Source organism: Monopterus albus, unplaced genomic scaffold (assembly GCF_001952655.1).
Source record: "Monopterus albus unplaced genomic scaffold, M_albus_1.0 scaffold9.1, whole genome shotgun sequence".
Taxonomy (NCBI): domain Eukaryota; kingdom Metazoa; phylum Chordata; class Actinopteri; order Synbranchiformes; family Synbranchidae; genus Monopterus; species Monopterus albus.
This window is the reverse complement of record NW_018127889.1, coordinates 781,697-798,328: the sequence shown is the minus strand read 5'-3', so window position 1 is coordinate 798,328 and position 16,632 is coordinate 781,697. Positions and strand designations below refer to the sequence as shown.

The following is a 16,632-nucleotide window of genomic DNA, read 5'->3' as shown; positions in this document are numbered from 1 at the left end:
CCACATTGAGAGTTTACAGAGCATGGGGCTTTGTTTTAAATGCTGATTTCTGACTCCAAGGCCAGGGAGGGGCTGTGTGAATAGGAGCAGCTGTTTGGTGCATGGTGGGATGTGGCTGTACCCATGGGTTGGCCCCATCTACCAGTCCCCTTAACCTCAAAAAGCAGAAATGTCATTGAGTGCCACTGATCTACAATGGAAATAAGCCATTAATTGCATTTTTAACCTGCATGCTCATTGATTTATGTAAATATTGACCTAATAGAGGCGCCCTGATGGCTCAGACAAACTTAGAATTAATCCCATGTAATTGCACTGCCCTTGGGTTGTAGCTCGGTATACGGTATCTCCACAGTGAATTCTTTTAAATCATGAAATTAAAAGCCACTTGAACACTGCAAACCTCTACCAACACCGAGTAGAGAAATCATTTCTAACATTCAAGTTTGAATAGATATTTTTGACTTTGCAAGAATACCCTTGGATGTTGAGTGTTTTCCCCCTTTCTTGATATTAATGTTTCTCTTCCACAGATAAAAAAACCTTCAGCAGGGTGCTGAGGTGCATTTCTTTGTATTTCACGACTGTTTACATTTATCATTCCAGCTCTTGATACTACTTGAAAAGCTAGTTTTTGTCATCCTGGCAGATATTGCCATGTGCTTGACTGCTGCTAACAACAGCTGTATATCTTAACTGAGAATCATCCTGTGGGGAATATAAACTCGGACAATACACGAACAAGGCATAGACACACAAAAAAAGAGAGAGGCCGAAGACTGGAATAGCTGAATGAAACAGGTTTAGATGAAAGAGGTTTTTTTTGGCACTGACAGGCTGCTGAGCCTCGGCTGGCAGCTACTGAGGGGGTTTGTGCCAACAGGGCAGATGCTGAGGCCGGGACACCTGATATGGAAGGAGAATTTTGAAAAGCAGGAGAAGTCAAAGAGAAATGGAAAGAAAACAATAGTGCTCAAACAAAGAAAACATCAGTAAAGTGAACGTTGTGTTCATCTTTACACTGGTCTTTGTGTGTTTCTCTCTTTCTTTTTACCCTTTGGTCTCCATCACAGACACAAGTGAACTGCCTTGCATCAGCATAATCCTACCCCTGATCATGGGAGTCACGGTTATGCTCCCAGACGGGTGATGACATATGCTGTGTGCCTCTAATCATATTACAGTCAGCTGTAAGCCGATGTTCTCGGCACGGTCCCTTGTGATATGTGTGTTATACTCAATCCTCAGCGCTGCACCTCCTGCTCTTTGCACTGGAATGATGCCCAGAGGATTGTTAAAAAATGTTTTGACTTTTTTTGTGTACCCTCTTTTTTTGATCAGCTGTTGCTGTGATATTACATTCTAAGAATAGTTCACATTTTGTTACGTTGTTGTAGTTACAGGCTTTTAAACAATAAATAAGCACATAAAATTTTTAAGCATGTTGCTCAGACATTAGTTAAGTGGGTTGGTGTTAATTTGGAAATGGCGTTTCAGCTTTGAACCTTTGAGACAAATGACTGGTACAGTATATTCACTGAAAATCAGATGTGATTTCAATGTACCAATGCTCTCTGTTATACTATTTACCGTTACGTCATGTAGCTCTTCTTGTTAATGGCTCATTAGCCGTCATACACTGACAAGCCGCTACCCTAGTTAGCTTTGTGGCTAACAAATTTAGGAACAGATAAACTACAAGCATGTGTTTTATAGTAGCTGTCAGTGCTGTACTGAATGATTGAATAAATGACAGGGCTGCTGTTTATTTACCCACCAGAATTGTCTTACTGACTGTTTCACAAATAAATCAACAGGCTACAGCCCACGTCACTCAATTACTTTGCTGCTGAGTGCACAAGAAGAATGTAGCTGAGTCAGCTGAGCTGTGATGCATGACTGGGTAGACACTGGTAATAAAACAGCTCAAGCCCTTTCTGTTACTTTAATTTATTGTTACTTATTGGCCTTTACAAATGTTAATATCAATTTATCTGCAGTTATATTACATCAAGATCAAACTGGCCTGGCAATTTTTATCAGTCGGACTGTAATTTCAGTTGCAGAAACTCCATCTTGTGTTCTCTCTGCTCTTGGGATAGGACTATCCACTGGTCCAGGAACTTCTGGGGTCTGATGTATTCAATGTGGTTGACCAGTCAACCAAACACCTCACTATTGTTGCAGCTTAAACTAATTTAGAATGTAAATTTTTATTAATTGCTATTGATAGCAGTGATGACTGAGAACAAGAGATGAGAAACAAACAAGATATGGATACCTCCTTTCCAAGCACTGATTGAAAACACTGAAACATCTCTGTCAGAGAGTTGCTTCTAAAGAACTTTGTTTGAGATATAATTTTGACTCACTATGTGTTGTTGGTTCAGTTTATCTAATCCTTGTGGTACTTGAGATGCAAGTGTGGAAATGGGAACACAAAAGCACAAAAGGACCTTTGACTTCCCTATTGAGTTTAGATTCTGGGGTTATTTGTGTTTTATGGCCCTTGTCCTTGGAAATGGTTGCATGGTGTAGGTGGTGTACTTGTCACCAGAAGACTTCTAGTGTAAATAGCTGGGCCAACTGAGAAACTTTGAGGGGAAATGGAGTCAAGTTCCTTCATAGTGTACTTGTCAGTGGCTTGGAGTAGCTTTGCAGAAAGGCAGGTGTTGTAGTAGTGCTCCTTGGTGGTTTGACAATTAAACACTTTTCTGGATAAACATTTGTGAAAGAAGAATGATTAACAAAAAAAAAAAGAAAAGAACTTGAATCACATTCACAGAGCTGAGGAAGGTCTGTGTTGACTTCGCAGCACACAGAGATCCACTTCATTGCAGCTTCTTAAGTGAAGTGGAGTATGCCAGTTAAACTCTGTCAGATGGTCTGAGTGTTTTATAATGTTCAGCATAAGGCTCATCTGTTTTGTACCCCACACAGTTGCATAGCTGTAATGTAAGCATGTGCATACAGTAGTATTGATATTGTCGTCTTAACCCATGTCTTCTGTGGGCTAGACACACAAATCTTTCTGCAAGTCACAAAGACTCTTAGTCATTGTGGCGAGGTTGTTCATGAGCCAGGCAGATTCCCCACTCCATCACCGCTCATGAGGCATCGATCATAATCATCACCACCTGCCAAAGAGAAAAATTCACATGCAGGAAAGTCAGATGTATTGCTAACGGATGTATGCGAACATCACGGGCCCACATGCACTCGCCATGTGTTCCCAGCTACTGGCGCTGGTAGTCAGGAACACACAAGGCGAACCCCACGGTCCCACATCTCATCCCCCATGACATCTCAGCACCGTATGAGCTTGACTGACAGACGGTCTGTTTGTTTTTCTTTTCAAGACAGAGTCCATTTCCTGTGCTCCCTTTGTTTTAGACCATAGATTAAAAAAAGTTCTCCCTTTTAAATGCTGTGTTTACATTGTGTGAGCGCTTTGAGGGAAAGCACAAAGCTGCCACACAGTGGGTGGATTATAAACTTGGACTGAGTTTCAAACAGACTGAATTTATATACACAGAATTCCCCCACAGTCAAATCGCGGGTCCCAGCCTGCTAGCATATTACTGTGGATCAAACACAGACGAGGCACTCTTCATTGCATTTTGTGTGTGTGTGTGTGTGTCTGTGCTTGCACCTTCTTGTGCTTTACATTTCCAAAGCAACAGAAAACTTTTCTCTGTTTTTACCTGGTGTTACTTGTCACAGCACCTTGATGTGTGTGTATCAGCAGCCCTGGCATAATGGCATCCTCAGCAGCACCTTGGTAGAGTGATCTCTGGTTGCCAAGTTGTACTGAGGCACGCGAGTGGGGATGACCTGGGATCTCCATGTCCTATCGAAGGACTACAAGTGCCTGAATACCCATTATGTGCCAGCTGTTCAGAATGAGGAGTAATTGCACTGCTGGCAAGGGTCCACATGGGGCCCAGAGCTGTGGCTTCCCCCCACTCCTGGGCACACTGCCAAACCCTCCTGCATGCTACCTCCCATCCCACCACTACCAAATGGTGGCACCCCACACCCAGGCCCACCCTTATGCCACAGCACCCTACCCAAATCAACCCCAAAAAACTCCAGTTCCACCCATTACCACATTCCTCGGTGTGGGGGACTGGTTAAATCTAATCCCATAATAAGACACTCAGCTGTCCAAGAAAAGAAAGAGAACTTTCCTCTGGTAAATTCTAGACTTCCTTTTTTCTTTTTCTCCTCCTTTCTTTTCACCTCAAGTGGAGGCAAGATGACACTTCAGGCCCCCCAGGCCAGTTGTCTTTGTCTTTCTTCAGCTTGATTTATTCTTTCTCACTCCCTCATTCCCCACCTTTTTTTTGTCAGTGGTATAAGATTGCCTCTGTGTTGGGTCCAGGGTCCCTGAACAGACACTTGGAAGAGCCACCTTACTGATGGGCCACGTAGCTCTGTGGTCAGCTCATACTCACACACACACCCCCACCCATTCTTTCACTCAACACACAGATGCAAGCAATTTATACATTACATTGCTAAAGTACTTTAACATACTTGCCTGCAATTCACTTAGCAAATGACAGGGACACCATTATCTTCAGTTAAAAGATGAAATATAGAGTTCATAAGAATTTTACCTTTAACCTAAATTCAGCCAATGTTTTACGTCCACACTGGAATATTGTGAAAATAGTTTCTTCACAACATATTAAACTGAAATCCCTATGGTCAAAGCTGTAGACTTACGTTTCCAGTTGGAGTAATCACTCGCAAAAAATTGTTCATAATTTTTCTGTTGGTTAATTTGTCTACAACTTATGTGACTTTGGCAATAACAGAGTTGGCTAATCAGTGGCTAAACATTGTACACAGACAGAAAAACCTTTCCTCTATAGCCGAATGGGCAGATTTGCATCATGAAATAATCAGATCACTATAATCATTTGGTAAAAGTAAGTGTTTATAGGTGTACAACAACTCATGGTTGCATGAATTGTTTGGAAATTGTCCTAAAAAATAAGTGGTAAAACTAGGGCTGGGTGTTAAATTGCACTATATTTGTAACACAGAGTATTTAAACCTGACAAATAAAAGCTGGCACTGAATGTTTGTATTCCTGTTGACTTAATCTACAGGTCTGTGCACAATTTGTCCAGTCCAGCATCACTGTTTAGTGTGACCTCCCTGCATTTAGCACGGCTTGAATTCTTTTGGGGAAATGTCTTGAAACTGTGACAGACCCTCTACCATTTCACTGAAGGCTGCGTGCACTCATTCTCCCATCTCTCTCCATCTCTTCTTCTCACATAGTGTCGATGATTGAACTCGAAAATTTCTAACTTCGACTCTTCGCTCCATAAGACTTTTTCCTACTCATCTTCACTTCTGTCTTTGTGAGGTTTTGCACATCTCAGCCTTTTCTCCCTGTCCCCCTTGTGAAAAACAGGTTTCTCGGCTGCTGTCCTGCTACAAATGCCGTTCTTGATCAAACATCTGCGGACTGTGGCAGGACCAACTTGGCTTTCAGATGAAGCTGCCAGGTCCTTGCTGGATTTCATCTGGTCTCTCAAAGAAGAAATTCTGAGAAACGTCTCATGATATTTTGACAGTTTTCTTGGTCCTCCACTCCTGTTTTTGTCCCTGACCTTGAACAGCTTGAATAGCACATCTGGATTATCCAGTGTGTTTGCTTTTTTTTTCTTCTTATATTTTTGTGGTTTTCCTAAATACTGTGTACACATTTGCTATATTTTCTAGTTGTATTCTGATAAATAAATATATATAGTCATCATAACATTGCCAAAACAACAAATTGAATGGTGGCCTAAGCTTTTTGCACAGTATTGTACATATTTACTTTAATGAAATAATTTTAGTGATAGCTTTGCCCAGAGTTTGCCATTTGACCACTATCTGAAATTTTCAAAAGGATCCCATTATTATTTATATTTCGATTTTGTGAATTAACATATTAATAACAATATAAATAATTCATTAGTTTAATCAGATTTTTCACCACCACTTTGCACTGGGCACACTCAGTGACCTTTGCTGCCATATCCACACAATCAAAGCACTGAGTGAAATCAGATGATGTGTTTACATGTCCAGATAAATTCAGTGATTGGACACACTTCTGAATGTGTTAACAAGGTTCTGGTTACACTGATTATTAGTTAATGTGATTAAAAAGATTAGACTTAGGCTGTTCACAGAAAGTATTCTGTAGTCAGAGAATTGTCTTAATCTGATTGTAATTAAGTTATTGTGTATTGTACTGAATGTTGGAAAGTGGGGGAGGAAGCCTGACGCTTAAACTGTCCAGGTATCACTGAAGGGCTCATTAAACAGTTAAATGGCTCCTTGGTGCATGAACTTCTCAGCAGAGGTGTTCCTATGTTTGTAGTCATTAGATCAGTGTGTGAAGAGAGAGAGAGAGAGAATCTGGGCTGAAGTGTGTGTTAGCATGCATGTGCCTGTGTAAGAAGTGCATGTCCGTGGTTGAATGTGTCTGTGTGGAAATCACTAAGCTGGGTTATCAGCTTTAGGAGCCTGGGAAACTGGAACAGACTAAGATATAGACAGAGGAGAGATAAAGACAACGGTTAAAGAATGGGAGAGAACAAGGGAGCGAGAAATAAAGAAAAGAGTCATGAACTTTATTATTGTTTGGTCACTGCTGGGGTGATAAATCTTTTTGTTTTCTGGATCAAGTGTGTCACTGTGTCACATTCTTTCTCTTTCATCACTATGAACCCTGTGTGTTTTGCTCTCCTGCTGCTATCATAAGCTCACATGCTTCTTCCCATGTCTCTGCTGCAGTATTTACACTGCCAGTTTAATCCAGTGACATGAAGAATGCTTTAAGGTGGGGGGAGGGTAATGTTGCTTGTGGTCACTGGGAGGAAAAAAGCCAAAACAACAGATGGGAGTGTGTAGTGTGTTTAACCCAGATTCTATCTCTCTAATCCTGTCTTCACTGCAAGAATGTCCGCGTTTCATGCTGGACCTGACACATCAAATGACTGTTTGGATTCGGACCGGGCTGAGCTGGGGATAAAAAGGTGGCTCAGTGAGTTCTGGACACATTGGGGTCATATACTGGATAGAAAGCAATCAAGGTCAACTTGTTGAAGAAATTGTGATCCACAGGGAGATGTTATTTTGAACCTTACTGCTGTTAGAAAAATAAAAAAATATGTTCCAGCAACAAACCTCGATCACTGCGCCAGTGGCAATAAATTACATGACTCATTTGAGGTGAGCAGTTGGGGTGGGGGTTGAGGGAGCTTCCATCAGCTGATCTAGCGGAGGGGGTGGTTGGGGGTTAGGAATGGGGAGGGGGTGTATTGGTTGTTGGTGTGCCAGATGAATCAGTCAGCTGGTACAACATCATTAGCTGACCTTATAAAACAAAACAAGGTCAGTGGTGGAGTTACCCGCCCCCAGCTCCCCGGGTAGGCGACCTAAACCAGTAATAAGTACCGCTCATTCTTTTAATCTTAATACATTAGTGTCTCATGCCTTCCCGTCTTACCACCCATCGATCAGCCCAGCTCTGGTGGCTGCTGTTGTCTTTAGCCACCCTTTTGTTTACATTCTACTCCTCAGTATGCTTGATTTCATTCTTTGCCCTTTATTTCTTACTACCCATCAATCTTTACCCCCGATCACCACCACAGTTTGGCACCCTTCAAGGTCAAAGGGAATATGTCGAGGCTTTCTAGGTCAGCTCACTGGTCTTGTCTTGGTAAATTAGTTGATTAGAAATCCCTAATTACATGTCTTTAATCTGTCTCAGGGTGCCCGTCTCCAAGGTATTTAAAAAAAAAAAAAGACTCTAAACTAAATAGTTGTGTACATGTTTCAGTATGAGATGGATCCTAGAAGAAACTTTAAACATTGCAGAGTATTTTTTAATTATAGGGATGTTTTGTGCAGTTTCATGACACCTGAGATAGAAAGTCACCTTTTTGGCATGTGTTTTATGCCTCAGCGGTGACACCTGAGATAATTTTGTTTATCCCTTATTGCTTTATGCAGTATTAAATATTTGACGAACACTTGCTGAGGACACATCTGTCTAGTCTTATCATGGGTTGTGAAGTTGCTATCAAAACATTTTTGACTCCCCCACACTGGCTTAATGGTGTTATTGGTATTAGCTTACAATTAGTAGCATGACATTCTGCTTGGTATCGAGCTTTTCTGTGCCTGATGGCATCACAGCAGCCCAGTATTTATCCTGCTAGACAGCCAGTGATGGTTGGTCAGCGTTTCTGTTGATTCTACCTGCAATCAATGCAATCCAGGGCTGACACTGCAGAACAGGAGCCAGACAAGGATCAATGAGTCTGTAATGGGATCAGAACCAACCATTGCAACAGAGCCTCCAGGGTTGCAGCTCTCACACAAGGGTGTGATCTGACCAAATCGGCTCATGTTAGAGATGTTCCTGATGGTTGTCAGGGTGAGTTGTAAGGGTCTACAAGAATCAAAAATATACTGTATGTGTGTTTGATGTTTAGAAGGTTGGGTTTCTGGCACCTAAACAATAAAGTGAACCTTTTCTGACTTGCTCAGTCAGGCTGACCATCACAGTTGTCGTTCTCAGAGGATCATGGTAATAAGAAGAGACAGCAGAGGGAATTAAGGATCAACAGAGACCTGTTGATGCATTATAACCTTAATTTCACTGGTCAGTTAATGATGCATCAAACACAACGCGTTGGCGGGAGTGTTGTTAATGCCCAGTTGGTTAATCAGTGAGATCCAATGTCACGATCTTTGATCAGAGGAGGGACACGAGGAGGTCCATGCTCGTGGAATTGAGCCATGGCAGAGGTCTTGGGCAAGCGATCTAGCGGCCAGCTGAATCAGCAAGGGTTATGACCAGCAGGATGTGAGGTCAAGGATCAAGGCCTCGTCGAGCGGCTCTTTGCTCTCCAGACAGCCATAAACTGTGTTCCCCCATTAGAGGAATCTCAGCAGTGACAGTCAACAGCGGGATGTCAGTGTCACTCTCAAGTGTTTTTAGATTCTCCACTTGTAAAGTGCTGAAATAAATCAATTGGGTTTGTCTACATAAAATGTAATGACTTCCCCCCCCCCCCCCAAACCCAAATATCTGCAAACTGAATATCTTTGGGTGCTGGTCTCACAAGATCTCATGTTGGCTCTGGGATGATTTTTACTATTTTCTTACATTTTAAAGATTAAATAATTAATTGATTACATTAGTATTGTTTAGCAGATTACTTGATAAACCTTTCATGTAAATCAGCCACACTTTGAGCTTGTTCTCTTTTTATGAACATTTGTTGCACTGTTGTTAAAATTAGTTTAAAAAAGCATGACTTAAATAGATCTAATAAAAAAAAAAAGCTGTAAATAATGAAGCAGGGAAGACGTTGTCCACTCAGGAATCCTGTTTGGCAGTAAATGAGCAGAAGATTTTTCTTTCAAAGCAGCTTGGAGAAGACTGAGCGGTGTGTGGGAAACATGCGACCTGCACTGATGACACTAATTCACCTGAATACCAGCTTGTCACTGATGCTCTACACTGTCAGTACAGAGTCGTGTCTGTCTCTCGATCTATCATTACCTTTCTTCACCTCCCTTTCTTCTCAGTTCTGTTTGAATACATCTCATCTCAAACACAGTTAATGAAATTTGACATATAGGATCAACAGGATGGCTCAAAGCTAACCGACTTCTGCCTGGAGCCTTCACTGCATTGTTTTTTTTGTCTTAGGTTGATGCACAAATTGAGCCTTGACAGTCAAACCTGAATAAGAAGTACAACAAGATGGGGAGAATGACAGGCCAGGCTGTGAGTGACGAAACTTAGAGAGAAGGCGAACAAGAAACCAAGCAGCAGAGGGAGCAACAAGAAGGTAAGAAGACAAAGGAGGGAGAAACAGGAGGCTGCGTAGACGGAAGAGTGGGCGTTTTTATTGGTGTCATGAGAGGAGAAATCGATAAAAGAGGTGAAAAAGCCGCCCGGTTTTAAGAGCCCCATCACTGCAGCAATGAAAGGAGCCTTCAAAGAGTCAGTCTAATCAGAGGTTAAATAAAGATAGGAGCAGGCGGTACTTTGAATAGCCCTGCTCTTGTAATGTAACACCTACTGCCCTGCACTCAGTGGCCCCTTAAACTCAGTGTGTGTATGTGTCTGTTCATTCTTGTTCTTTCTCCATTCTCACACGTTGATGTACAGAGTGCCCGACATGTTTCTGACAGCTCGTGTGCAGTTAACAGACTCTCAGAAAGCAGATGAACCCATTTTGTGTCCTCCTCTGTCGGTCTCTCGTATCTGAGCCCCGTCTCAACCAAAGTGAGACAAAGCAGATATATGTGCTTAGGTTACATGTTGCACTAACAGCATGGTAGTCTACCCTCTGTACCCGTCACCCTTCTGCTTACCTGCCTTTTTTTTTTTTTTTATCTACCGCGCCATAGACTCATTCATCATGTGTGTAGGTTCTCACCATGATAAGGTACCAGCCACTGACTCAATACTGCAGCCTTGGGTCTGTCTTCATGAGCCTCTCCCTGTTTTTAAGAGGCACCGTGTGGACAGAGCAGATTCCAGCCTGAGCAATGAGTTTGCTCTGGGCACACAGAGGCCGAGATATGTAGGTGTAAAAGGCCTTTACACAATGTCATTACATGTCATTCAACGTTGTTAAAGTTTACAAGGCGGTTTGCTTTAGTTCAGCCATGGTTTGTGGTGTTAATGGACATTCATATTTTTAATGCAGATGAGTGCAGAATTATAAGGATACATATAGAGGGTTGGTTCGCAGATTGTTAGAATGACTCAGTTTGCTAAGGTCCAAAGCTAACAAATCTTTTATTGACTCTTTTAAAGCTGCTCTAAGAAATATGTTTATAAAATTATCATTTGATCAAATGACTGTGTAAGAATAAGAATGGGACAAGCATAGAGTGAATTATCATCTACACTGCACTTCTCATAAGTTCTACTGAGAGTTTTAGTATCTTTCTGCTCTTTGTTATGGTTTTCCAGCAGTTAAAGAGGTAGATATTTCTATCAGAGTTTGGTGGAGACCAAACCAAAACCAGAGCTAAAAGAAGAGTGACTGTCAAATGAATGCTAATGCTCCTCTGTGTGTGCTGGATGCATATATGATAGAATTTTGCCAATATACTGGCCATAACAGCTTTATAAGGTGGAACTGTAATATAACATGTTTACAGCTTTTCTTCTTTCCAAAAATATCTATTAATACAGCTTTAACTGTCTTTGCTCCTAAACATTGAGGTAGCAGGCCTTTGCTGTCTGCTGCTGAAAATGATTGTCAGCTGTACTGTAATGTTGTCTAACTAACTTGCCTAAAGACCAAAATGAAACTTGGCTGTTGCCTGGTTAACATGCTATCTGCAAACTGGTGCCTGTACCCGGCCAAACGCTGTGTATTAGACAAAGAAGCATTGTTGTGTAACAACATTTTACAGTTATGAGTTAACTGGGTTTTCACAGTCCAAGAGGAGTGACTCATTTATACTGAAACAACCTAGTTTGTTGTCTCGTATCAGTTTTACTTCACGATTTAAACTTTTCTGCATCGTATATCAGAATTCTATTTATCAATTTTCAAGTGTTTGTATTTTCTCTTACAAATTTCTGATGTTGGTACAGATTGATGACAGTGATGACCACATCAAACAAGCGGAAGAAAGGATGTGTCGCTCTCATCATAAAGAAGATCACTGTGACTAGACTGCACACTAACCGAGTCTTTTTCTTAATGAAACAAAGTAAACCTTCATGTTATTGCTCGATATTTGAAAGTAAACCCTTAAGTTTTATTAAAGCATGGTGCATCCTCATTATTAATAGATACAGAATTGCAAAGGTGGGAGTAAGTCACACATGTGCAAGTCACAAGCCAGTCTCAAATCCTAAACTTCAAGTCACAGTCAAGTCCCAAGTTATTGTGGTGAAATACCCGGGGCTTTTCTATGTGGAGTCTGCATGTTCTCCCTGTGTCTGTGTGGGTTCTCTCTGGGTGCTCCGGCTTCTTCCCACAGTCTAAAGCCATGCAGCTTAGGTTGAATGGTGACTCTAAATTGCCTGTAGGAGTGAGTGTGAATGTGTGTGGTTGTTGGTCTATATGTCAGTCCAGTGATAGACTGGTGACCTGTCCAGGGTGCACCCCATCTCTCGCCCAATGTCAGCTGCAATAAGTGGTATAGATAATGGATGGATTGATTATTTAGGCCCCTCCATAGCTGCCTCATGTGACCTGTGTTGCCCTCTGCTGGTCTGCTGCTTTCTGGTTGGTTGCCAAGTTTGCCTGGATTGCACTAGAAATCACCCAACTGTGTTTCAAAAAGAAAATGTAACTTCTCCATATCTGGGGAAAATCGAACTATTTAATTAAATTTTATACATTTAGATGCTTAAAATGTTGAAAATTAAGCCTAAACAGATCTGATAAATGGGTTCAGTAAGGGATTCACATTGAGTAAAACTGTAGCGAATGCCTACCACACACACGCTGTGGTTGTGTTCTTCAGATACTTGTGCTCTGTCATTCTGATGTTCCCCAAATCCTTCTTCCCTCCTCCCCATTAACCCCTGACACCTCGCCCCTACCAACACATCCCTGTGTCTAAGCCAGCATTATCAGCGGACTCATTAGGACAGCATTAGTGTCAAAGATGGACACAGGGATATGGATCCACAGCTGGATCAGGAAGCCGGAGAAGACCCAAAACCGTTTTTAAAAATTCTCCTTCCCGCTTCCTTCTCTTCATGCTATTGTTAAGGGATGCCTCAGTTCTGACACCGGAGGTCAGAGGTCACTCGTTCACAGGAGCCATCCAGTTCCTTCTTCCAAATGCACTGTCACCATGATTCACCACTCACACCGGTCTGTGTCACTCTGCCTCGACACAGCTGTCACTCACATTCACAGGCTTGTGAATATGCAGAGCTTGCGGGCGGCTGCATACTTTTATTAGGGGAAGCTTCTCACAGGCCCTTTTCTTCTTAGAGATCACAGTGCTTGAGATGATACACAAACATCTCTGACAGTATCTGAGGCTTTTCTTTAACAAGCACAGTAAACCAGGTTTTAACTAAAATGTGTGCACATTTTCAAACTATAAACCCTTGTGAAGTGTCGTCAAATCCATTGTTTACTGTCCGTGTACTGGTCAACATGTTGCAGTCACACTTGACAAGCAACCATATCTGAATGCAGTCATTTATTATGGGTAGCTAGCTATTTATTTGATAATCTGCAAGGTTACCTAAAGATAAGGGGACTTAAACTACTTCCTGTGTTTTCACTTTACTTAACCTTGATATAAAGACAATAACATTTTTTTTGTAAAGTAAAATATCTAACTATTTTCTTTACAGCCTTTTAGAAAGAGTTATTTATTTGAAGGTCTTTGTGGTGACCAAATAAAAAGCAAACTATGACCTTTTTCGCTTGTTTTTATTTGTTTTAGCAAGTAACATTCCAGGTGGTCCCACTATTATTTTGAATGAATCTTTATTATTACAGTCAAAACATGCGACAGTACTTAAAAGCCACATTCATCATCTTGAATAAAAGGAGAACGTTTGCCATGTTAGCATCTTTTCTGCATGAAGAGAGTGTCGGAGCCTTGACCCTGTGACCCAGATAGCGCCACTCAGGAAACCACTGCCCACATTCCCCTTGCCAACAAATGGCTCCTTCTAATCATTAACACACAAATGGACCATGTTCTCATGTGTTTTTGTGTGAGACTGTGTGCATGTGTGTGTGTGTGTGTGTGTGTGTGTGTGTGTGTTTATTGCGTGCTCTCCGCTCAACACAAAGCTGTGATAGACATAGAAAGCTGATGCCCACTTAAAGCTCAGGTTTAAATTTAGCAGCACAAGATACGTGGAGCCTTGCTCAGTCTCTCTGCTTGTGTACTCCAGGACGGATGTTTGAACAGGCACGGTTATCTATTAAAAAAGGAAACTAGTAAACGTAGGCTGCAAAGGTGCAGTAATTTTTATGATAAACCAAGAGGTGTTTGATCTGTGCGGTGTGTGTGTGTGTATGTGTGTTTGAGTGAATTTTGAGCTGCGTTTCCAAGAACGTGCTCACACCCAGCTCCCTCTCCTTGTGTTTAAGTAGAAGAACACAAAAGGAGCTGCCAGAAGTCTCACTCTGTGATTTTTGTTTTCTCTTCGGCCCCTTAAGGCCATTCTAAAATAAAAAGAAAGAGAAAAAACAGAGCAGGTGAAGAGATGAAAAGCAAGCGAAGGCTTGGCTCAACAGTATCAGGTGTTCAGGTGTGTGCAGTGGTGAGAGTGTCTGTGTGGGAGTGAGTGCAGGAGGGTCTGTTCCAGAAGTGATTGCTTCACTTCCGTCAGGTGACTGATTGTCCATAGCAGTGGCCCTGAGGGGACAGGTGAGGGTCAAAGTTCACAGCCTAGCAGGCAGGGGGTCTTATGTGGGGCAGAAGAGAAGGGTTCATCACCACGGCTGATCTGAACTGCTTTGCCTTTAAGGAGTCACAAAGACCTACAGCAGAGCAACATCTGGGAAGATTATTCTACGAGTCAAATTAGTCTGTAACTGATTTGATTGTCATTTAACCATTTTGTAAGTGTTTAAACAAATGTTCAGTTCAACTCAATGGAGAAGTGTGTCCAAACTTTTAACTGGTGTGTGTGTGTTTGTGTGTGTGTATATATACTGTATATACACATCACAGTCAGTGGTGGAAGAAGTACTCATTGTTTACTTTAGTAACAATACTGTTACAAATAAAAGTCTTGCATTCAAAATGTAGTAAAAGTACTGACATCACCAATATCAAAGGCAAAAGCACCCAATTATGCAGAAGAGCACATTTCACATTAATGTATATCATATTATTGGATTATTGATTGGTATTTTGTGAATTTCCCACTGGGTATCAATAAAGTTAGATAAATGTAATGGAGGAAGAAGTAAAAGTACAGTAAAGGAAGTAAAATACAGATACTCAAAATTGTACTGAAGTACCATAGTTGAGTCAGTTACTGCCTTAGTTACTTTCTACCACCGTACACAGTCTCTTCCAGAGCGGTAGAAACAGGGAGCGGTGGTATTGCACAGGCTATGAGATTGAGTGAATAACTTCCTGTTGCTGGTGGAGAGAGTGGGTGTCTTAAGTGTGTTTGTTATCTAGCTCGGGTGTTTTATCAGGATCAAACAGCAGCTTGGGCATTAGCTAACCAGGACTCGGCTCTTTCATCTGCACTAGTGGGGATAATAATTCTGTTCATGCAGAAAGCAGGAGCAACAGCCTGTGTTCAAGGAAAGCCTGTTAAGCAGAGGGTTTAGTGAAGGGAATTCACCTGCATAAGTAACATTCAAAACACATAAAGGTACAAGTTGGGCTGTTTATCTTCTTCCTTTATTCCTTCAGGAGAAACTCGGCAGCCGTCACTGCAAAATGGAGAATCTATCAAAGCTATACCTGGGTGGGATTTGAAGACGCCTTCCAGTCTCAAAGATTCCTTACATCAGGGTACCACCGCCTCTTACACGTCTCTGATCTCTGGTGATTTTCCATTCTGCACCATTGTATTAAAAAGGCAGAGGTGTGTTTCTTACTAAATGACCATCTCATCATCCCTGATGTGTTTAAAAGAAGCTTTTATTCATGGTGTGTGTCACACCAGTGGTTTTCACTTTTTGTGCACAAGGCACACCTGTATTCATGTCCATGGAAAATGTTCTCTATACCACATGCTACCAACCTTGTCACTCTGTAAACATTTATTTTTATTTACTTATGACAAATACAATGAGTGAGTGAGAGAGGAGAGGTGCAGCTGGCAGGAGAGGGAAGCATCAAGATCTAATCACTCCTTATAGACCAAACTAAAAAGAGAGCTGCACTAGGAATAAATAGGAATAAATTGCTTATAAACACTACATATCAACAGAGAAGAGTATGCACTGACTTGGAATGAAAAACTTCAGTCTAAATTTGTAAAGAAAAGAGATGCATTGAGATTGAAAACAGGTTGACACCAAGTTCCTACCCTATTAATAATCTCTGGACCCCTCAGATGTAATTTGTGTCCCCTCGCAGGAGGCCTACCTCCCAGTGGAAACCACTGGGCAACCTATGTGACTTATTTAAAGTTAAAACTAACTCAGCCTTTGCTAGCCAGAACAATAAAATGCCATTTAAACAGTGATGTATCATTGATAACAATCTCTAATTGTCATATATTATATGAGTAATTGGGATGATTTTATTTTGCTTTTACATTTTACAGAATTCTGTGTGTTCTCCAATGAATAGGATGCATATTGCTTGTATATTCATGGATATAAACCAAAAAAGGGCATTTTTATTGTGCAGAACATCTTATTTTCCTTACATTTATGAGGCCTCCTCTGTTCCCCCCTCCTCTGGTGGTGTAATGGATCTTTTAGTCTTCAGTGGTTCCTCTGTTTCAGGGGACTTCCGCTCTCAGCTAAGTGAGGGTGGCCCTGCTCTAGACCTAAGTCGGCTCAGAGATCATTTAGAGACAGACAGAGCAGGTATGGATTAACATAATCCAGCTAAATCAACTCTGTGGATGACAGCCAGACACTGAGCAGGGCCTGCATGCAGTAACCTTACACA

At 41.5% G+C, this 16,632-nt stretch overlaps 1 long non-coding RNA gene across 1 annotated transcript in view; it reads left to right on the top strand.

The window, feature by feature from the left end:
• Positions 1 to 16,344, top strand: part of LOC109953232 (uncharacterized) — a 34,752-nt gene extending 18,408 nt beyond the window's left edge. Inside the window, exons 3-4 of the long non-coding RNA XR_002273875.1 lie at positions 9,740 to 9,881; positions 15,418 to 16,344. This is a non-coding gene — a long non-coding RNA (uncharacterized LOC109953232). The remainder of the gene's footprint in view (positions 1 to 9,739; positions 9,882 to 15,417) is intronic.
• Positions 16,345 to 16,632: the final 288 nt, after the last annotated feature.